The sequence below is a fragment of the Tenrec ecaudatus genome, chromosome X, assembly GCF_050624435.1.
Source record: "Tenrec ecaudatus isolate mTenEca1 chromosome X, mTenEca1.hap1, whole genome shotgun sequence".
Taxonomy (NCBI): domain Eukaryota; kingdom Metazoa; phylum Chordata; class Mammalia; order Afrosoricida; family Tenrecidae; genus Tenrec; species Tenrec ecaudatus.
The window spans coordinates 113,331,468-113,356,002 of NC_134548.1; the positions used below are offsets into that span (position 1 = coordinate 113,331,468).

Below are 24,535 nucleotides of genomic sequence, written 5' to 3' on the forward strand. Positions count from 1 at the left end.
GGTTTAGACCCTGCCCCAAAATGGCAGGTTGGTGTGCCCTTTAATTCCGGGACACAGTGGTGCTGGGCAGAATTTCCCTAGTTGACAAGATCGCCTTAGAGGTCTGACGGAGGTTTCCTCAGCAGCACAGAACAATGTAGGTGTTTGTCCCAGGTGCCTTTGTGGGGTCCTGGTTTACAACTGCCAGCACCAGCACCATGACATGCTGTATAAAACCGAAGTCTGGGCCAGGCTTAAGCTCTAATTTCAGATTCCTGGACACTGAGGCAATTCAATCAGAGAAGGCATCATCTGTCCCAGACTGACCAGTAGGGTGCAGCGACCACCACCCCCAATTGACCAGTAAAGAAAACATGCGTGAAATTGCTTGCCAACCACCACTGGACAATGCTGACACCAGAAGTTTTCTCCAATAAATTTAAAAACAGCACTGGACTGGCCCTGGCCCCATGAAATCCCAGGGAACAAAGAACTCAGGGCTGATTCCCTTTGGACGCTGGGTCCCCGCTGCACTGGACAGTGGAGGGAGGGAAGCCCTAGCTCAAGCTAGCAAATAAACTCCTTTTGCATCTCAACTGGTCGTAATTCTTCCGTGCGCCCAAGGTGATCTCGCGTTCCCTTCCCCAATCCAACACCTTGTGTGGTATACAGCCCTCCCATGGAGAGTAGGCTGTTGTTCCTCCTGCTATTTGGGTTGATTTGCCCTGAGCAGAGGGTAGTGGCCTGGAATCCAATAGTGGCATATGATAGGAGAAAGTGGGAGAGAAGAGGAGAAAGAGGGAAAAAGAAGAATAAAGGGAGGGATAAAGAAGAAAGAGAGAAAATAAAACCCCAACACAAACCTGAGTTCATTGAGACTGAGTGTGGTGCAAAAGTTTGAAGGACTAGTGAATATACTGAGAAGAAATAGGGTAGTAGATAAGAAAATAACTGAGACTTGAGCCCCCGTCCATGAGATTGGAGGAGTCCCAATTCTTCCTCAAGGTAGCGGGGTGGTGTACACATTTGATGGAGGGTTCCACAGATGCTGTGTGGAATTACTTCAAAAGCAAGATAGTACCTGTGGCCAGGGGTCACTTGGGTGCTGGTGTTCGCTGGTGTACCTGCTTTGTGCTGTATATAGCACTGCAGCAGGGGCTGGGAGGGGGGCACTGGGGTATTCCCACAGCCCCGTCTAGGGTCCCAGGACAGGCAGGGCCTCCCCAGCTATGTGTAGAATCACTGAAAGGAAAGCTGAGCTTGTCCTATCTAGTCTGCTGGTGCTTACTAGATCAGAGGATTTTATTTATTTTTTTAATCCCCTTGGCCAGCTAGTATGTAATCAAATGAAATTGTCTCTCACAGTCACTGGCCTGTTTACAGCTGACACTTGCTACAGTGGGTCTTTGTTATGCTAAAAGCCACCAGACACTGTAGCTGAGTTCTGGCTTTCCTTAGCTAGGTTGCTTTTTATGCTGATTTATTTTAAGGGCCCCCGCCCATGTGCTCCTTGGAGCTGAGCAACCAGACTTGGGTTTGAGTTTTAAACCAATATTTCACATTTTTTGGTAATTCTTGTGTTGTGCTCAATTTGGGGGCTGTCAGGCTGATCCCCCAAGGGGGAGATCCAGCTTATTAGGGGGATTGTTCATTCTCAGCCAATTGGAATTAAATTTGCTCCCTGGACTCCCAACTTTCGGCAAATTTTCTCCCACACCACAATCTTCGTAAGGTAATAACATATTTTTTATTCTACTCTAAATTATGGATACCTGCCACCACTCCCCTGGCCATGGGTTCAAGGTTGCCAACCACGCGGAGAGCTCCGTAGTGGGGTTCCCCTCATGTGTAGGATTCTGTCCCATCTCAGGCATCTGCCTGTAAAATCGCTTCTCCTGACAAGGGCACAGCCAAAGCTAGAGCACTTTAAAGCGTTTTTGGTTTGCTTTGTGAGTGGAAATCCTATGCAAAAAGGGGTTCAGGAGAAACCCTGGTACCCTAGTTCTAATTTCAGGACTCTACCTCCCCATTTCCTTCACCTTACCTCCCAATTTTCTGGTCTGGCAGCAAAAGCTCCGGACTGATGAGTCCTATCTAGTCGCCATTTTCTCTGATGTCTGGTGTAAGTTTTGTGCCAGCATATCAACCGTAAGTCTCTCTTCCTTTTTCATGTGTGCATGTGTTGCTATCAGACTTCCTCTGATATGCTACATCCCAAAGGTTTTGGTATGTCTTATTTTCATTCTCATCTCTGATCTAGGCCATTACCCTCCCTTTTTGTAATAGTTATTCAACCTCTAATTGTTTGCCCCTGTTTTCTTCATCGTCTTTTTGCTGATTTCCAGCCTTATGGTATAGTGGTCACAGAAAAAAAGACTGCATAATCTCTATGTGCTTTTATTTGCTCAGGTTCAACTTGTGTCCCAGTATGTAGTCTATTCCTGCATATGTGCTCTGTGGTATTGAAAGCAATGTGAATTGTTCTGCATTTGTGTGGACAGCTCTAAAAATATCTATCAGATTATTTCATCCAATAGTGCTATTTAGATCTGTAGCCATCCTGTAAAGTTTCTTTTCCTATGATCTGTCTTTTTCAGAGAGTGATGTATAGAAGTCACCTAATATAATTGTTGAGCCTGTGATTTCTTTTTTCATCTCTTGGAGTATTTAACAAATTTCACAAGTCTCTCATTGGGAGCATATATATTTATTATGCTCCTTAGTTCATGATCTACTGTTCCCTTGATAATTATATAGTGCCCCCTCCATGTCTCTTTTTATGGCTCATACATTGAGATCAATTTTATCAGAGGACTCTGTGTTGTTACAATTTCATCTATGGGCTCTGTGATGTGACCTTGTACCCTTTGTTGGGTGTTTCCTTACCTACCTATCTTAACAGTTTGTGTTGTGTGTGTGTGGTTCATTCTTGCCTTCTTTCCTCTATTTAGCAAATACTATCTTAGGAGCTATTTTCTTTTTGTCAGCCTTTGGATGAAGTTGTTCTATGGGATGATATCTTATTTGTGCTTGGTGAGTATTGATCTTCTGCCCATACTGGGTAAGTAAGAATCTTTTGTAGGGTTTGGGGTTGGTTTTTTTTAATGTATTGTTTGAGCTTTTCCTTTTCTGGGAAAACACTTACATCTCCATCTATCTTAATAGATGATTGGTCCGAGTATACTATTCTTGGTTTGTGTTATTTTACTTCCATTTTTGGAATGGTACTCCACTACCTCATCTTCTTCATCATGGCTGCTGATATGTTTGAACATTTTCTTATTTGGGTACCTTTGTAAGGGACTATTTGTTTTTCCCTAGCTGCTCTTAGGATTTTCTCCTTTTCCTCATAGTTGGATAACTTAACTCTTATGTGTCTTGGTGAATTTTTCTTGGGATTCAGTTTGGCTGGTGTTCTTTAACCCTCCTGAATGGTTGTCTGATTTTCATTTATTAAGATGGGTAAGTTTTCCTCTAAGGATTCCTTCACTATTTTCGCTGTTGGATTATTTGTTGTGTCTTGTTCTGGTCATCCAATTATTCTAATATTGTTCTTCTTCATAGCAGCAGACATGGCTCTTCAGCTTCTCTGATTGTCTTATTTGATTGCCATTTCCATTTGTTCAAGGTTGCCTGGTTATCCATTAGACCACTGGTGTGACTCTCTGCCTCCTCGATTCTGTTGGCAAAATCTGTTAATTTGCTACAGGATTTTGTTATTTGATTCCCTTAGTTCTTCTATTTCCCTTTGGTGCATTGTCTTTATCTTCTCTATCATTTCATACACTTCATAATTTTTCTGTATTTCTTCCTTGATATCCTCTATGACTCAGAGCCACATTCTGGAGGCAGGTCAATGTCTGCTTTCTGTGGCAGGCCAATGTTTGCTTCTTCTATGCACGTCATTAAGTTCTTGACTTCTTGCATCATTGTCTTCTGTTTCTTCTCTTTTTTTAGTGCAGGCTGTTGGGGCTGGTTGCTGTTTATACATAGTTTTAGAGGATGCAGTGCCATCTACAGAGTCTAAAAGCACTGGGCACTCTCTTGTGGAGACTCAGATGAGTGCTTTTTGAACTACCTGAAGGTAGCTGCACTGGGAGTTAGGCTACTTGTGTATCTTCTTGTGGTTTCACTCTTACCTTAGCCAACCAGTATTTCGTTATTTGGAATGTGAGTTGGATAGTCCTCTCATGGGAAGCTGATCGGGTGGTTGTGAGCTCACAAGGGTGGAGTTTCTCTGCCTGAACTGCCAGAACACCGTAGTGGTGTGTCCCTCTGGGCTTGGAGCGCCTTGGATAATGTGTGGTGTTTCCCTCTGCAACTGGAGTGCCACAGAAGGTGAGTGGGCATACTATTCTTGGTGTACAGCACCGTGGATTTCAGGCGGAAGTACCCTAGGTGGAGAGATCACCCTGGAGGTTAGATAGATGTTCCCACAGCAGCGTGGAGCACCACAAATGGCAGTCAGGCGTTTCCCCAGTCACCTACAGGGCCTTGGGGTATAGGCGGGAGTTACCCCTGCCATTTGTAGGAGAGATTCCCTCTGTCATTTGGGGTGTAGATGAGGGCAGGTGTGATTTCTTCAGCTGCATTTAAAGCCAATAAGTGCGGGTGGGAGCTATGCCAACAGGGATGTCAGTGTTGCCCTAGAAGGACAGGAGTGGCCTGGATGCCAGTAGAGGTTTGTAAAAATTAACAAAGGGGAATCGAAGAAAAAGGAGAAAACAAAGACAAGTACAAAAATAAGAATCAAATTTACACATATATAAAAACAGCAAAGACAAAACCAGAACAAAGACAAAAAGAGAACAACAAAAAATAAATACAGTTTCTGAGACTGTGGCAGGAAAGAGAGAAAAGATAGAAGAGGAAAAACGAAGAAAATGTGAAAGGAGAATAAAAGAGACTAAAATAAATAAAGTGATAGCTGAGCTCCGTGTCATGCTGTGTGCAGCACTGCCACAGGGAGAAGGCTGGGGCTCTACCAGCTGGGTGGGTGGAGTTGCCCTAAACAGATGGTAGCGGGCTTCTAGGCAGCAGTGGCATGTGGAAGGTAAGAGAGGAAGAGGAGAAAAACAGAAAAGAAGAGAAAAGGGGAGGGAAGAAAGAAAGAGGAATGGGAAAGATACAACTGTGTTCGCTGAGACTGACCGTAATTGGAAATAGAGAAGAAAAAAATAAAGAGGTAGCTGATCCCTGATCTCCTGAATGTGGGGCTGAAGGGGTTGAAACCCCGCTCCAAGGTGGTGGGTTGGTGTACCGTTTGGGTGTAGGGTCCCACCAGTTCTGGGCAGAATTGCGCAAGTTGGCAAGAACAGCACAGGGAGCAGACAGAGGCTTCCTCAGCAGCGTGAAATGCTGTGGAGGGCTATCACAGCTGCCTTGTGTGATGTGGAGCACTCCCACAGAGGGCAGGCTGGAGTTTCCCCTGCTCTTTGGGTTAAGTTGCTCTAGGCAGAGAGTTGTGGCCCTGAAGCCAGAAGTGGCATGTGAAAGGAGAGAGAGGGAGATAAGAGGGAAAGAAAGAAACAAACAAACAGACCAATCGTGGTGGGAAAGAGAGACAGGAGAGAGAAGTAAAAGAATAGAAAGTAAGGAGATAACTGAGCCTGATCTCCTGACTGTAGGGCTGGAGGAATTCCAACCCTGACTCAAGGTGGCAGGATGGTGTGTCCACTTGGTGTAGAGTCCCATAAATGCTTGGCATAATTACCTTCATAGTGAAAAAGTACAAGCAGATGTCCCTGCAGAATTGTTGAGCGCTTGAGATCACTAGTACAACTGCCTTGTGCTGTATGCAGCACATCAGCAGGTCGGGAGGAAGTCCCCTCAGCCACGTGTAGAGCCCCAGGACAGGCAGGGGATGTCCCAGCCACGCCGAGGACAGGCAGGACCTCCCCAGCTGCCTGTAGGATCACTGAGGGTGGACAGTAGCTCCCCCTGTTGGACTCGCGGGGTTGCCCTCCATGCACAATTCTTTACAAGCTAATTTCCTCAATAGACATCCGCAAAGTTTGCTGAGAAAATTTGTCATTTGGTTTGACCCCAAAATCTTTAAATAAAATGAATTTAACCTTCCTAGATGTTGCAAGCAGTTTGCAGTAAACTACTGAACAAAAAGGTTGACAGTTGAGACCCACAGAGTAGGACTGGGGGGAAATTTTTAAGGCCTGCTAATCTGCTTCTATAAAGATTATAGCAATAAAAACTCTCTAGAGCTCTGCTCCTCTTTGTAACACATGGGAATCAACTCAATGGCTTAGTATCATTATTAACCCAGGTTCACCGTTTCAAAACTAAGCGGTCTGGGGCTGGATAAGTTGAACAAATACACCCATATCAATTAGACCTTACAGGTATTTATCTGAAAATCACTAACTCCTCAATTCAGAAGAAATATATAACAGGTTGAAATTGAGTTCTAAGGATATTTCTCAATATATTCTGCAATCAATCTATGAACATTTGTGTTTTCCACTGAATTTCTCAATCCTTACACCAATCTGTTTACTCAAAGTAAATATATATATGTATATATATATGTATGCACATATAATTATGCCTGTGTGTATATATCTAATTCCAAAGTGAAATTTGAGTAAAATATCTCATCAAGTCAATGTAGGCAGTGCAATATATTTTCTGTAGCATGTAACTTTGAGTACCAGATTGAGTTCAAATTATGTTTTTATGTGACCTCAGCAACAACTCCAGTCACTGCTATGAAGACAATTCTGCCTCATATTGTCCCTCTAGTAACCTCACCTCTAATTAACCTCACCTGTGATATTCAATCTCTCCACTATAATATAAGATGATGCTATTCATTAACATGGGATGAATGGTAGCTATAACATTGTAAAACAAGACAGAAATGGAAGTGATGGGAAAAGAAATGACAGTAAGATAAATTCAAGCCTGCAATAAAATCCATGGACAAAATACCATGCATTCCTGTATGAACGCCAGAGATGGACTGCAAATTTGTCTCTGAATTGTCACGTGTCTAAGAATTCTAAGTTGTACTTGTCTAAGAAAAGAAACAAAACAAATATTTGTAATATCCAATAGCTACATAATATAATGGCAAAGTAGTTTATTTCCTGAAATGGAGAAGCTGAAAACCCAAGATGAATTTCCCAGGTGGGTACACATAAGGGGAACATTGTTTGAGATAGTGGTCTGTATCTTCCATAATATGCCTACGAGAATAGCTTTGTGGAGAAGAATCAAAATAAAGCCAATTCCAGTGTGCAAAAAAATAATATTCAGCTTTCTTAAGCTTTAAACATATCTGACACTTGTATCACATGGCTCTCTATCTGGCTGGCTGTCCACAGTGTGTACAGGGCTATATCAAACCTAGTAGTTTAAGGTGATGCTGTCTTGTGTCCATTAATGTGCTAGGAGAGCTCTCAGAACTCACAGAAGGCATTATACTTAACAACTATCAGGTAAACAAAACACTGCCATCAAGTTGATACTGATTGATGGCAACCATATAGAACAAGATAGAAGTAGACCTGTGAGCTTCTAAGACTGTAACTCTTAACAAGAGAAGGAAACTATATCTTTTTTTCCATGAAGTGGCTGGTGGCTTCAAACTGCCGACTTTGCAGTAAACAATCAATGTGTAATGACTACTCTACCAGGGCTCCTTGCCAGTTATAGAAGGTGTACTCAGAATGCAAGCAAAAGAGCCATTATCTTCTAGCTTCATTTTTCCACACACAAAGCACCCCTCATTAAAAAATATATATAAATCAGGATCATCATAAAGAACAGATCATAAGCAAGGTCTGGGCAGATTTCCAGTGTATAGTCTCCATGTCTTAGAGAGAGCATACCACCTTCCTTCATTCAGGAAATTGCTCTCTTCCCTGAATGTTCTGGACTTTTATTGGTCAGTCCTGCAAGATAAGCTAAAGCATACCTCTTGAAGCTAATTAATTTTGGATTCCCCACTGAGCCTTTTTAGTTTTAGCCAGTTCCTATTCACCATTGAATTTTTGTGCTGGACAAGAATATTGAAAGTACCATAAACTTCTCAGAGAATAGAAACTGATATGTAATGGAAGAAGGAAGCCCAGAGTGCTCCTTAGGGACAAGGATGGCAAGACTTTGTCTTACATACATGTGACATATAGTCAGGAGAGAGGAATCACTGGAGAAGGACATCATATTTGGTAAAGTTGAGGGGCAGCAAAAAGAGGAAGACCCACAACAAGATGGATTGACTCAATTGACTCAGGCATTGGAACGACTATAAGGATGGCACCAGTCTGTGGGTGTTTCGTTCTGTTGTACATAGTTTCATTGTGTTGGAATTGACTCAATGGCACCTGTAGTAATTACATAGTGTGTTGTCTATTTGAGAGGATAAAGAGTGAAGGGTTGGAGTTTATCCTGTCAATCAGGTCGCAGCTCGTTGGCCTCATTTAGAGGCAATAAAGAAATAATTAGCTCGCTGGAGGCAGGACGCAGGCTCACTCACTGGGAGACATTGCAGTAGACAAAACACATAGAACTACCTAGTTCCCTGAGCTTCCACACTGAGTTGCTTACAATGCAACTAGATCCACAAGGTTTCCGACCCACTGGCCTGTGATCTTTGTGCATTTGGCGTCATTACATGTGTTTCATGAGTCTGAAGAGGACTTTATACATTGGTATCAAACATATGGGCTAATATCAGACTTATGAACTTGATCTGAACTGGGCTGGGATGTTTTCTCAATATTCAATTGCTCTTGTATATACACATCTTTCTAATACACATATGAGTGTCTATGAATTGGTTTCTCTAATCTGCCCAGCCTAAAACAGCACATAACAAGAACAACAACAACATTTGACAGCACAATTCCTCAAGTGTCACCTGGAAATCCCAGACAAAGTCATACGAGTTGACTTGAGGGTTATTACTCTGGAGTCATGGACAAAGACCACTATCTTTAGAGTAAACCTAAGTCATTTCCCCTACCGCCCCATGATAAATATAAGTGTGTATAATATTCCTTTACTTGGCCTAAGTAAATGTCAAGTGAATGAACTACAAGATAATTTCACTATACTCTGGATTAATTCAAACACAAAATCTGATTATCAAATAGTCACAAACTGTATCACAAGAGAAATAATTAAATGTCCAGATGCTTTTGTTTGGTACACAGAGTCCCTCTATTTCTTTTTTCAGTTTTAATATATTAAACCAATGCATATGGTCTCTAGATTTTTAAAGCCTCTATCATTTTGTTGTCTTATACTGGACTGCATAATGTATACATGTGAGGTCCTTGGCATTCCAGGCATTTGAGATCTCATCTCTTTAAGAAAATAACTGTAGAGGAGGAAGTAGCACCTTTGAGAGGGACTTCTCAGAGCCCAGCACACAAAGGGGACATGGAGACAGAGAGCCTTCACATCCAGATAGGAATATTATCAGCAAAAAGTAAGTAGTCCACCACCACCACCACCACCACCACCACCCCACCACCACCCACCACCCCATAAAAAAAAAGTAAGTAGTAAGAAGTTTGTCTAATTAAAAGAGTAGCAACGTTTGCCAAGAGATTCTCATATATCATTGACCTTCAACATAAGCTGGAGGATTACAGTTCCCCAACTCTCCAGACCGAGTTTTCCCAGTCCTAAAGAGAGCCAAGGTGGCTGACCAACAAAGCTGCATGGAAATAGCTCTGTGTGACCAGCCTAGTGATGCTATAAGAACAAATAGTTTCTGAGGCCAAGCCAAGGGAGCTCCATTTGGATTCTCTCACAACCACACCATCCAGATAGCTGGGATAGGATAGCCTATGAAGCCACTTGAGGATAATTCTACAGGGCATCCTGGAACTGGCATAAATACTGAATAAGCTAACTCTCCACAAAAGTCAGGGGAACTAAAACCTCACTCAACAAAACTAACTCCCTATCCAAGAGGTACAGCTCTGCAGGGCCTGTCTTCTTACAGCACCCAAATGCATTGCCATTTGCAGGCTCTTCTTTTTCCTTTGGTCTCAGAAAACACATTAGCATAGCAATACAAGTTAAGTGCTAAGAGACAGCGGAACTGAAACTGAGCTCACAGACCCTAAAGAAATAATCAATTTCTTAGATTTGAACCACATCACCTGGCCTCCAGAGAATGCACAAAACTGAAACATTCTACAGAATGTGGGTGGTCATCTACACAGGTGTCAACAAAGAAGACTATACATAGCAGAGACAGGAAGTTTCTGCATGAGACAAGGGCCATAAGCAACATGACTTAAGTGCCAAATAGATTGAGCAATGTCCATTGTACCAGAGGCTGCACTCTACACCTTTCAGATTCCCAACCTGCTCCCTGAGTAGCTTCATATCTCCCTCCTCGAGGACCTAGATAGAGGCAGTTATCGACCCCACTTCCCCAGCACAATTTGGTCACTTCCATCATCTGAAAAGTGCAAACTCCATCCATCCCCTTTGATCTGACCTACCAGAGGTCTATTTCTTTAGGATAATTAACCTAAATCGCAAGTATACAGGATGTTCAACCCTAATAGAAACCAAAATAATTCCCCTGGTCTTAATCTCAACCCTTCCCTGCCATTCTCAAAGACCACAACATACTATCAGACATTGCCCCAAACTTCTCAAAAGACCTCTGCTCCAAACAGAACGGGTTTCCCATCAGGACAAGGTCTAGACCCAAGCTTTTATTTTGTTGTTACTATTGTTGCTGTGTGTTCTGTCATTCCCATACCCTCCACGTCTTTAAAACAAAGTCATGCAATATCCTTAAAATTCACTTCTAATTAGGACTTCCCATTATGCTGGTCTACACAAGGACAAAAATATATATTTGCAGTTTTGGTTTCAATTTACTTTTTATTATTTTAATCCCTCAACACATTTTCAAACCAGATGTTAGCACCCACATCACAGACAAAGCTCAAGGGAAAACTTAGAGAGCACAAGCAACCATAAATTAACAGATATTCCACATCTTAATCTAGTATCATTTTTTCTATCCTTATGTTTAATTCTATTATTTCATAGTGGTTTTTTCTTATCTTTAACATTTTCTTTTCTTCTCTTCAGTCCTTTACTTTCCTTCTTATACTCATAAAACCAAAAGCTGACAATACCTTTACTTTCCCCCCCTCAAATATTATTAGCAATTCCTCCATTACTGCAAGACAAGGCAATTTTTGGCCTAATTTTCTTTCTATTAACCTGTGATTTAACACTACCTGATCCACCCCTTTTTTGCTTAATTTTCCTTTTATTTTTCCCTCCTCTAACATTCCCCTTCCACTCTTTGACCTCACCCCCTAATGCTTATTTTAACACTCCCCCCAAATAGTTAATATAAAATATCTATCACCCCTTTACTGCAACACCTAAGAGTTAACTACTCCCAGATAACCCTAGCTCCAGAATACCCCTAATTTAGACACCAAGATGTCTAGAAAACAACAGAAGATACCCGTTCACACAAAAAATCAAGAGAAACAGACTCAGAATTTTGAACATCAAGTATACCTAAATCAAATGCCTGAAATTGAACAGGCTATGGAATTAACAGAAATAGAACTTAAAAATCATGTTTCCTCTCATACAACAGACGATGAAAGAGTCTGAGAAGAAAAGAGAAAAAAATTAAAGAACATAGAAACCACTATATGCCTTACTACAAAAACTCCAAAGAGAATCAGAAAAGTAAAACACTATAATAGCAGAATTACACTATACTAGCAGAGAAATAAGAAACCGGATTGAAGAGCTGGAAACAAATTAGTGAGCTTGAAGACAAATCTATAGTCTCCTATCTAAGAGAAGAACAAATTTTAAAAAATGCAAAGGGGACACAGAAAAGCTAGAGCACAATGTGTGACACAATCAAGAGCAATAGCCTGAATGTAGAGCGATACCAGAAGCAATTAACAACCCAGAAGTAGTAGTCCAAGAATGCCTACAAGAAAAATTTCCTCAATTCATAAAACATGAAAAGATAACTACACACAAAGCTGAAAGTATTGCAACCAGGAGAGAACCACAAATCAAAAGTCTCTGGCATATTTCAGTCAAGATGTCGAACATCAAAGACAAGGAAATAATTACAGGACCAGTCAGGAAAAAATAGAAATTATATACGAAGTGACAGCAATTAGAATAACCATAGTATGCTTCGTGGAAATTACACAGGCTAGGATGCAATGGAGTGACATATACAGAGTCCCGGAGGAAAATTAAAATATCAACATAGAACCTTTTACCCAATAAAAATACCATTCAAATATAATGAAGAATTAAAAGAGTTTTCAGATTAAGAGAAATTAAAGGAATTTACAAAACATGTCCACAACTACAAAAAATTAACCAATGAAGAAATAAGGTAAAAAAAACCATGAGCAACAATAATAGCAAACCTGAAATCAACATACACCACAGCATCACCCAGAGAACACCAGAGCAACATCCAAAGCAATTAAGTAACAAAGGCATAAAAAATTAAAGCAAATCACATATACACTCATGCAACACACAAATATAACGTGAGTTGACAGTAAAATTATATACATATCAATAATCTCACTGAATGCTATTGAACTCAATGCACCAGTGAAATAGACAAGAAAGAAACAATACCTATTAATATGCTACCTACAAGAAGCACACATCAGAAACATAGACATGAACAAATTAAAAATCAGAGGCTGGACAACTACATAATAAGCAAATAACAACCAAAAGAGAGTAGATGTAGCAATATTAATCTTTGAAAAAATAGACTTCAAGACACACAATGTAACAAGTGAAAAGAACAGATAATAAATAATGATCAAGGTAATAATACACCAAGAAGTTACAACTATAATAAACATATATGCACCCAATGAAAGATCCTCAAAATACATCAAACAAATCCTCACAGAATTGAACATGGATATAAACAGCTGGACAATAATAACAGGAGACTTCAATTCGCCATACTCCAAGAAAGACAGAATATCAAGGAAGAAACTCAATAAAGGCCCAAAGAGCTCAACAATACAACCAATAAAATTGATATCTTAGATATATACAGAACACTCCACCCTGAAAAACACATCATGTGTTCTTCACCTGCACGTGTGGAACATTCTCAAGGATAGGCCACAGTCTAGAACACAAAGCATGCTACAGTAAATTCAAAAACATTGAGGTCCATTAGCTTACCTTCTCAGACCCCTTTCTAGGCCACAAAACATGTCTCCATAAATTAAAAAGCATTGAGATCCTAAAACCTATCTCCTCAGATCACAAAGTTATAAAACACGAAATCAATGAGGAAGCAGACAGGAATTCAGAGACAAATGGAGAGTGAACAACATAGTACCATATATACTCAAGTATAAGTCAACTCAAATATCAGCTGAGGCACCGAATTTTACCACAAAAATTGCATTAAAAGTGTGCTGAAAAACTGGGCTTATACTCGAGTATATAGGGTACTAAAATGGGCAATAAGGAAAATAAGGGAGGATAATTTAAAATTCCTTGAGACAAATGAGAATAATAATACCGCATATCAAAACCTTTGAGACACAGCCAAAACAATAATCAGGACCCAATATAGAACAATCCACACGCAGGAAAAAAAGAAGAGAAATCCAAAATCAACACCCCAACAAAACACCTTCAAACAATAAAAAAAAAGACATGATAAACCTTACAATACAAGAAGTAATGAAATTATAAGAATAAAAGCAGAAATAAATGATACAAAACCACAACAGAAAACGTCAACAAGAAGCTGGTTCTTTGGAAAGGTTCATAAAATTGACAGACCACTGGAAATTTTACAAATGAAAAAAAAGGCTAAAAATACATACAATAAGAGAGGAAATGGGTGATTTTACAGCAGATCCAAATCAAATTAAAAGAATAATAACACAGCATCATGAAAAAGTTTATTCAAACAGATTTTACAATATATGAAATATGGAAAGGTACCTAGAAAATATCATCCATGCAAATTAATTCAGACAGATATTGAAAAAAGTAACAGGCTGATAACAGAAGAAATAAAGCCTGTCTCTCCGAAACTTCCAACAAAGAAAAGCTCCTGACACCAATGCAACACAAATCATACCAGAACATATAAGACAACCCCCCACACTCATTCAAGGAAGCCAGCATAGCAATGATCAGGCAAAGACCTCACAAAGATAGGAAATTATAGACCAACATGAACATAGAAGCTAAAGGCCTCAACCAAATTCTAGCCAATAGAGTGCAACATCACATCAATAATAATAATAATTCACCAAGATCAAATTCCAAAACAATCAATGTAACCCACCACATAAATAAGACAAAGAATAAAATCCACATGATCATATAAAGTCATTTGAAAATATCCAACACCCACTTTCTGATAAAACCTCAACAAAATAGGATAAAAGAGAAATTCCTCAACATAATAAAAGCCTTATGACCCAACATCACACTCAATGGGGAAAATAAAAACACAAGAGACCAGACAAAAATATCCTTATCACCATACTGGAAGTCGTACCTAAAGCTTTCAGAGATCAAAAAGAAAAGAAGAGCTTTTTCTTACCCGACCCGCCACTCCCCTGCTACAGACCTACCGCCCAATTGCTCCCTCCCCCGCCCTTTCAGGGAGCTAAACCACGCCCCACTGAGCAGGCGCCTCGGTGCTTCAGTGTGTGGTATCAAGCGGAAGTGCAGATGCGGAACAGGTTGGGAAAGGCCAGAAGGGAATCCCAGCAGCCTTTGCGAGGCTCATTCTCTATCTGAGGCGACTAACGGCTGCGTCAGCACCACGGTTGTGATCAGTGTCACCTTCGGTGGCCCAGTGTGTCTCCTCAGTCTTCGCACCTTGAAAAAGTGGCGGCATTGTCTGTGCTGGAGGGAATTGGCGAAAGTGTGGGCGACAGAGAGCGTTTGTAGGAAGCCTGGGGTCCAGGGCGCTCTCGCCGATCCCGGAAGTGAGCCTTCAGACTGCGACAGCTTTCCTACTTATACTGTACACCCTCCCAGGGGGTGCCCGCGCTGCCCGGCCACAACCGCCGACTCCAGGACTTGGTGAGTCTTTGTGCTTGTCTAGCCCTCTGACTGTGCGTTACCACCCGTCCTCCAGTGTCAGAAAGCTCGTCTTGTTTGTAGCAACTGCCGCCCAAAGCTCACCTGTTGTCCCATTTGCAGGAGGATCTATTCGTAACGTGGCTGTGGAGAACATGACCAATTCAGCACTCTTCCCTTGTAAATATGCCGCTTCCGGATGTGAAAAAACTCTGCCTCCTGAGGAAAAAGCAGCCCACGAAGTGCGCTGTGAGTTCAGGCCTTATTCCTGTCCGCTTCCTGGTGTTTGCTGTAAATGGAAAGGCCACGTGGATGCTGTTGTGCCCCATCTGATGCGTCATCGAACACCCATTACAATGGTAGAGGGGCCAAATGCAGTTTTCCATGCTACGGGCATTGATCTTCCTGGCACTATGGACTGGGTGTCGTTACAGTCCTGTTTTGGCTTTCAGTTCATGATAGTAATGGAGAAACAGGTAGGATTTCATGGTGACGAGCCCATCTTCGCAGTAGTACAGTTGATAGGAACACCGGAGCAAGCTACAACTTTTGCATGTCAACTTGAGCTAACTTGTCCTGGGAGGCGTTTGGCTTGGACATCTCATCCTCGATCTATTCGCCAGGGAGTTAGAACAGCCATTTTGAATCGTGACTGTCTAGGTTTTGACATCACAGGTGCACAGTGTTTTACAGAAAATGGCACCTTAAGCATGAATGTAACTATTTCCAGGTGTTCAACCGGTAATGAAACCTGATCTGGCCAGTGTTTAAAACTATTGCATTCAGTTTTCACAGAGAATTAATGTACCCAGTAGCCAGCTAGTCTGAATTGTTTTAGTAGGTGGAAGTTAGATATATGAAGGTAAATAAAAGGATCTGTTAATACACGAAAAAATAGTATCTATTAATGCCAATATAATGTAAACTATGTCAACATAATCTACTTTCAAAACTATATCTATATTCCCAAGTTAGGCGTTGTTTGTAAAAAAAGTTGATTCTATAGGATGTATTGAAAAATAATTCTGAATTTTAGCTTATTGTAGATTGATTAGTATCATTGAGAAACTGATGAAAAAAGGTTTTATTTGATGCGTGCACCTGCATACAGGTTGTACGGTTATGTGTGGTTTTTTACTTTGCGTTTAACTGACAAGTCATGTGAAATGCTTTGGAGCACTGTGTAAGTCGCTACAGAGTTCAGCTGTGTGTATTTGGGGAGCAAGGTTGTTAATGTTTATTAATTGTACTTTCTCATTAAATAAAGATATTTGAATTGTAATTAAGGCTTTTGTTGGAAACAGTTTTATTCGCCCTTCATCCAAAAATGCAATAGTTCAATCATATCAAGAAGTGTACAATCATTACCACTGTCAATCTTCTACCATTTTCTTCTTTATTGAAGTCATTGTTATTAATATATTTATATATTAATTGGGACATAAAATAATAAACAAAATACACTGTCCAATTCAACAAATTATACATGGATAATTCAGTGCCATTAATTATGCTCTTCATGTTGTGCAATCATTATTGCTACCCGTTTTGAAATGATTCCACCCACATAAACTAAACTAAATGCACCGTAAACAAAACTTCTTCCAACTTTATTCATAGCAGTATTCCACAACTTTGGTTATTTTTTAAAGTCTATTTCTTGATACATTGTTCACATATCCTACATTTCCATAGTTAGCTTTTTACAAGAGTTGTGTATACATCATCACAATCAGTTATAGTGTCCCTCCTTTCTTTATCCTGAATTCATTTTTTGCCCTTCATTACCCTCACCCTGCCCACCCCTCATCTCCAATAAAACCTTCCATCTGTTATTTTTTGTATGTATCCACTCCTTCTATGCTTCATAAAATGGAAGCCCTAACAGAAAAATAAACAACCACAACAAAATGAAACAGAAAGAAGAAAATAGTAATGATATAAAGATGAAAATAACAAGAAATGGTAAGAAAGGAAAGACCACCAATAAATTTTAAATGCCAGAGAAGACATTTCTGTGGTGGACCCGGTGAGAAATATTTGAGCTCAGAGCAAATTCATATTGGGTCAAGACAGATGGCATCCCTCCAATTATCATACCATGTTTGGATCTCATAAGTTTACAACCATCTCTATGAGAGTAATGTTGTTTGAGTTCCTGATCTGTGGCCAGAGGGGATCTGCTGGAGTTTTAATCTGACTAGGAACATATTCAGAGTTTCCACCCAGACACAGATAATTAGGGTGTGTCTACACTTAGCCTCTCTAAAATTATTGTTTAGCATCACTTGCCGAGGTGAGATGGTTTGTCCCCATTTACCCACCACATCCATCAATAGAGGAAATAGTCATCATCTTTTCCCCCTGACATTAACAAAGATATTATTAATTTATTAGCATATCATTTCTAATTGATAGAGGCATTGTTTATCCAATAAAAAGAAGAAGAGTGAGATATTGGTGATATCTTTCTATTTGTTCTAGAGGGAGATTCTTTTTTAAAAAAACATTTTATTAGGGGCTCATAAACTCATCACAATCCATACATATACATACATCAATTATATAAAGCACATCTGTACATTCTTTGCCCTAATCATTTTCTTTTTTTTCTTTTCTTTTTTTACATTTTATTAGGGGCTCATACAACTCTTATAATCCACACATATACATACATCAATTGTCTAAAGCACATCCATACATTCTTTGCCCTAATCACTCTCAAAGCATTTGCTCTCCACTTAAGCCCTCTGCATCAGGTCCTCTTTTTTCCCCTCCCTCCCCGCTCCCCCCTCCCTCATGAGCCCTTGATAATCCACAGATTGTTGTTTTGTCATATTTTGCCCTATCCGAAGTCTCCCTTCCCCTCCTTCTCTGCCGTCCATCTCCCTGGGAGGAGGTCACATGTGGATCCTTGTAATCAGTTCCCCTGTGCCTCCAGCTCCCATATGCACCAGTGTACAACCTCTGCCCTATCCAGTCCTGCAAGGTAGAATTCAGATCATGGTAGTTGGGGGGAGGAAGCATCCAGGATCTAGGGCAAAGCTGTGTTCTTCATCGGTACTACATCGCACCCTGACTGACCCATCTCCTCTCCTAAAACCCTCTATGAGGGGATCTCCAGTGGTCGACATTTGGGCCTCGGGTCTCCACACTGCACTTCCCCCTTCATTCACTATGGTATATATATATATTTGCATGATGCCTTATACCTGGTCCCTTTGACACCTCGTGATCGCACCAGCTGGTGTGCTTCTTCCATGTGGGCTTTATTGCTTCTGAGCTAGATGGCCGCTTGTTCACCTTCAAGCCTTTAAGACCCCAGACATTATCTCTTTTGATAGTTGGGCACCATGAGCTTTCTTCGCCACATTTGCTTATGCACCTGTTTGTCTTCGGCGATCGTATCATGGAGGTGTGCAGCCAATGTTATGATTTTTTGTTCTTTGATGCCTGATAACTGATCCCTTCGGGATCACTCGCTCACACAGGCTGGTGTGTTCTTCCATGTGGGCTTTGTTGCTTCTGAGCTAGATGGCTGCTTGTTTATCTTCAAGCCTTTAAGACCTCAGTCACTATCTCTTTTGATAGCCGGGCACCATCAGCTTTCTTCACCACATTTACTTTTTCACCCACTTTGGCTTCAGCAGTTGTGTCGGGAGAGTGAGCATCGTAGAGTGCCAATTTAATAAAAGAAAATATTCATGCATTGAGGGAGTGCTTGAGTAGAGGCCCAAGGTCCTTCCGCCACCTTAATATTACACCTATCAATATAGACATATAGATCTATTTCCCCATCCTCATATATATATTTGCATGTACATGTTTTTGTCTAGACCTCCATAAATTCCCCTTGACTCCCAGCTCCTTCCTCCATCTCCCTTGACTTTCCTCCTGCCCCACTACCATGCTCCGTCCCCACCTGGGCTACAGTTATACCTCTTCTCTACGCAACCTTACCCTTGATCATTCCCCACCAGGCCTGCCCCTCCCCCCTCACTACCATTTTGGGTCCCATGTTGTTCCCTTGTCCCTGTGTTTGTTAACATCACTTCCTTACCCCTAGAGGGAGATTCTTACCCAAGAATTTCATGATATTGGAACTTTGATGCCATTCTCAGACTCAAACCTTATCTTTTTTGCAAGCTTTAGATTAGTTTTGAGGGGAAAATACAAACACAATCCTTCTTTGTACATGCCAGTTACCTCATTTCTCTGAAGTCTTCTCCAAGTGAAATAATATAGATTTATGATTGTAATTAGCACATTAGGTCATTTACCACTTTGTAATTGCTGCAGGTTGTGAATTATCTGGCAAATGAAAGCATCTGCAGTGCAAATAGAACCTAGGCAAGAATGGGGTGGGTGCTAATTAGAAGACCGTCTAATGATCAGACCCTGGGGAAAAATGGCACAGTCAAATCCCTCCTCACTCTGCAGTCACAAAACAACCAAATATCCCTAAGGAGTTAGAAAATGAATCCATTATTAAGTAGTAGCTTTCCTCTCTCAGACTCTGAATCATCTTTCCTGCAAATCAACTACTTGTGCATCCCATGCTCTGCTTTCAAGTCATTGTTATAAGAATGTTATTTTAGAATTAAAGGTAAACTAAGATTTACTGAAGCTCTGCGAATAGAAGAGCTAAACCATCTATGTAGATAGACACAATAAAGGAAGGCTAGTCAGACCTCTCCAAGTGTTCAGGTGTGCAGAACAGGTCATGAAAAGACAATGGAAAGGAAAAGATGAATGAAGTTAAAAACAAACAATGATATTGTGATGTCCCTGAAACCAAGTAAAGATATTTCAAGGGAGGAGAGATTTATTTTTAAAAATGCTTGTGAGAATTGCCAAAACAAACAAACAAACAAACAAACAGAGGATTGATAAACTACTCATTAGTGACCTTACGAGCAATCTTAATAAAAAGATGGAGACAGGAAACTAACAGTAATTTTAATCCATCATTTAAATGAAGACTTTCTGTGAAATAGAAAGGGGAGCTAGAACATTCTCTACAGAGTAATATTGATGATAATTGTGAAGGAAAAGACACTTGAAGCCGCAAAGTCCTTTAAAAAAAGGAGGAAGAAAAAAGGTTAGCAAAAAAATAAATTAATTTTAAAAAAGGTTAGCACCCAAAATTCAAAGTGAAAAATGAACCTGATCAGTCATCAAACATTTTATCCATTGGATCAGGATAGAAGGCAGGAAAAATGGCCTCAGCTTTTGATAAACTAGACGTTTTGAAAAGATGAAGATGTTGCTATTTGAATCCTTCTCTGCCCCTCCCTCAAATGTAGTATGTAACAGTTTTCAGCAGAATGTTAGGTGGTAGGAAGAGCAAGTATCAGAAATTACAAAATCATGGGGGTTAAATTATTCTCTTCAAAAGGGAAAAAGGCATGCATATCAGGGAAATTCTGAATATTGCTGGTTTTCTTGAGCTCGTTTTTGAAATATGTGAGACTAGTTGGTATCAGTGGGCACGATTCTTCAGCTACACTGGTAAGGAGACAGAAGAGTCAAATAAATAGACAATCTGGGATGGGAAGGAGGCCTGGGCGAACAGTGCATAAAGTTCTAGGAGGCTAACCTAATGATTAGTGGTTCAAACTGACCAGGGGCTGTGCAAAAGAAAAAAGAAACGGAGAGATTTGGAAGTCTGCTTTCCTAAAGATTTAGTCATGGAAGCTGAATGATGCAGTTCTACTTGCTCCACAGGAGTCTTTTGACTTAGAATTGATCCCATTACAGTATATGTGGTTCTGATGGACGTCATGTTAGGTAGAAACAAGATTGTAACACGCAGAAGGGAGCTAATTTTGCATAAAGATTGAACAGAGTGACAGACCTTATATCTAAACCTGGTGAGAACAGATAGGGAGGGTGCTTAATAGTGAAAAAGTGGTCATTGTTGTCTGATCATTTCTGATGACTATGTCAAGAATTTTCCTGATCAATTGCAATCTTTAAAAAGTAATAGAACTTGCCAGAATATGATAATTAAATTCTAATCCCAGATGTTAGATCATTAAAAATATTTAAACTAATTGTTGAAAAAAAATTGATAAATCTATAAACTGGAATTTTCATATCTAGAGTAACCTAAGGCTAAACATTTATGATAAACTCAGTTTGGAATTTTTCACTTTAGTTTGTATTAATACTCACTGTATGATTTAGCCCCCTCCCCAACAAAAAGTATGACTGTGGTATGACTTAAAACCACACCAGAATACAAAGAGAGAAATAAAGAATCCAAAAATATAGAGACACACTGTGCTTATGAGGATTTAGCTTTAATATTAATAGCAGTAAAAGTTTCCACTCCCATCTTTGGATTTTATATTACAGATACAGTGAATTATCTAACTGTCCGTATTTTCTTTCTGAAACAGAGGGTGTGTGGTGCGAAGTGATTTGCAGTCGATGACACTCTCTCACAAGCACATTTCCCATAATCCCTTACTACCCAAATGGAAGTTTCTGAGGATCCCATACAAGCAGAACTATTTTAAAAAATCTTGATGTGCATCCATGAAGCAAGAACACGGAGTCAAGCCTTGCTGGCTGGTAAGTTTGCGTCCCCTTAGGAGCTTCTACATAAAATTCTCCTTCAATGCCCGATGTCTTCCTTCCAAAAGGAAATCTTTCTCTTGGTAAGGCAAGAACCTAATTCTGGTAATAGTAGCATGGTCAAAGCACAAATAATCACAAAGCACAATTAACTATCATTCCATTTATCAAGTGTTCCCTAGCAAAACACCTCTGAGTTTATTTAAAATAGTACAAAGTGAATTTTTGTCACAAATGACAATTTAGGCAGGACTTGCTGGGAATCCCACACTTGGTTGGCTGTCAGCTGGGATAGCTCCAAAACAGGGTACTCACTGTTACCTTTGCCATATCTTCTGTATCTACATATAGAATGGAACATATTGTTGAGGTTGTTTTTGAAATTATAGTCTACCGTCGTTATAATGGCAATGTGGTTAATTGACTGATCCCAATGTTCTCTGCTTAAAACTTGTGAATGAGAGAAATGAAATGCTTTAAGGTCACAGTTTTCTAGTTTCTGATGACAGCAATAACTACAAAATCCTTAATTCATTAGCATACTAGAAGTGGAGGTCATATCTATGGGTCTCACCTCTCCATTTCTGTCCGAAATCTTCAGGAAATGCTCCTACATATTCCATTGTTAAATTAGATGTTCCCATTTACCAACTCACAGGTCTTCTGCTTATATGACCATTGTTTGATATCAATAGCATTACAAATTCTGAACTTAAAAGTTCTCAACAATAAAACCACAATTTCAAAGAAAACGTGAAAGGGGAGAAGGACCTAAGAGACAAACCAAATGTGTCCTAAGAGAGACAAATCAAATGTTTAAAAAAGTGGACCTGACTTGAATCATCATTCAGGCAAATAAAATATTTAAAAAGAGGAAGAAGAAAGAAAAGATAATTGGGAAATTAGAACTCTGACTCAGTATGTGATGATACTAAATTATTATTTTGAAGTTAGGGTTATGATAATGTTGTCTAATTAAAATAAAACACCTTATATTTAGGTATCTTCGGTTAAAAAGAAAAGGTATTCCATGTAAGCTTCCGGCTCATATGTGCACAGGTTGATAACAAACAAAACATTTAAACAAGTCTCTGCAATCAGAGGATGTTTTCTGCAGTCATTCAATTGTCTTTTTCTCAGTAGGGTATCTTGACAGAAGATTCAATCAAAGCAATGGTTACAAGGGGATCAAAGTCACTTAATCAATACAGAGAGATCAGCTTAAAAGGTTTGAGTGAATGGTTTTTTTGGATTCTAAAGGGGTAATATTAATAGTTTCTTTCAAAGGAAACAAGACAACCAAGAGGGATTATTATGAAGAACTTTTAAGAAAATTGAACATGGCATTGGTAAGAAAAAAGACTAGGAAAGTTGTAAAGAACATTTTTTCCCCATCACACAGTATACCTGCTTGGCAGTAGAGGCTAACTTTACCCCACCCACCCTACAGCCCCAATCTTTCCACTTCAAATGTCTTTGTCTTCCTCAAAGTCTTAGACTCTTTAAATGGCAGTCAATTTATTTGAATACCTTGAAGATTCCAAAACTGCTGTTTCAATGCTGTTTAAATGAAGAAGTGAAAATTCTTCTGGATGTGTTAGAGAGGTATGGAAACTCCACTTTCAGAAGTGTGTAGACCTCACTCATTGTAACCAAGTCAATTCTCACTCACAGCAACCCTACAGGGTAGGAGAGCTGTACCTGTGTGTGTCTGAGACTCTTGCTCTTTATAGGCGTAGCAACCTCATCATTCCTCCACAGAATGACTGGTGGTTTTGAACTGCTGACCTCTCAGTTATCAGTTTAATATGTAATCACTGCGCTACCAGGCCTCCTTTGAATAGTTCTACAGGAGGATATGTTGATATTTTGCTTAATAAAGGTTTCTATGATATTGTAGCAATATTTGTTGACTACCATGATAAACAATATAATATTTGCTGAAGATGTCTGAATTGTTCTTTAAATCATCCAAGAGACAGAGTGTGCGGTGATTAAAATTTTAATAAATGTTTAATATGGATCAAGTGTATAAAAGTGAATCACTGTTATTCTTTTTTGAAATAAGCATTTTTGTTTTAAGTTCTGAGTCCTGGTCTTGATTTGTCAAGTATCTTTTGCTTATAATTCTTATTCTTAAAACTTTTCTACTTCCTGATTTTACCATAAAAGAAAGACAGGAGAGGCTTTGAAACATTCTCCCTGATTATATTTATCACGGCTGCTAAACTGCTCAATTTGCTATAAGGATTGCCAGCACTAGCCATATGCTCTTTAAAATGCCACAAGGATTACCTTTCTGATACTGTCCTCTCACCTAGTCAAGCTGCTGTTTAACCTTGGGGCTAGATATATTATTGCCCAAATATACATGACCTTTTCTTATGGGGGTGGAGTAGGAGTGGGGGTGGGCATCTTTTCCTGTTCCACTGACCAGATCTAACCATATAATATCTATTGACCAATGAAATGTAAGGGAAGTGGACCTTTGTGATTTCAAAGCAGAGGTTTAAAAGCCGGCATAAGATTCCAGTGTTCTAATTTCTGCCTGTCACAAGACCAGCAACATCCCAAGAAGAAGCTATCCCTTCCGCCTGGATCCTAGAATGAAGATGACGCAGGAGCCCTGGTGACACCGTGGTTACACTGGGCTGCTAACAGCAAGCGTCAGCAGTTCAATATACTATCCAGTTCTTCATGAGAGAGGCGAGGCTTTCTACTTCCTAGAAAGATGACCCAGAGCAGAGGCAAGTCAGCACAAATGAGTTTCTAATACATGGGAGTGTTAGCCCTGTTGTAAGCCCCTTCTTTTGAGGCTGGTTCTCACTGCAGGAAAGCAGTCTAATCTCCTGGACACAAACTGTTCAATCTCCATTTCTTGTGGTTGTAAAGAGTG

At 39.9% G+C, this 24,535-nt stretch overlaps 1 pseudogene; it reads left to right on the plus strand.

The window, feature by feature from the left end:
- The first annotated feature begins 14,197 nt into the window (after window positions 1-14,197).
- Window positions 14,198-24,535, plus strand: part of LOC142433657 (E3 ubiquitin-protein ligase SIAH1B-like) — a 37,284-nt pseudogene continuing 26,946 nt past the window's right edge.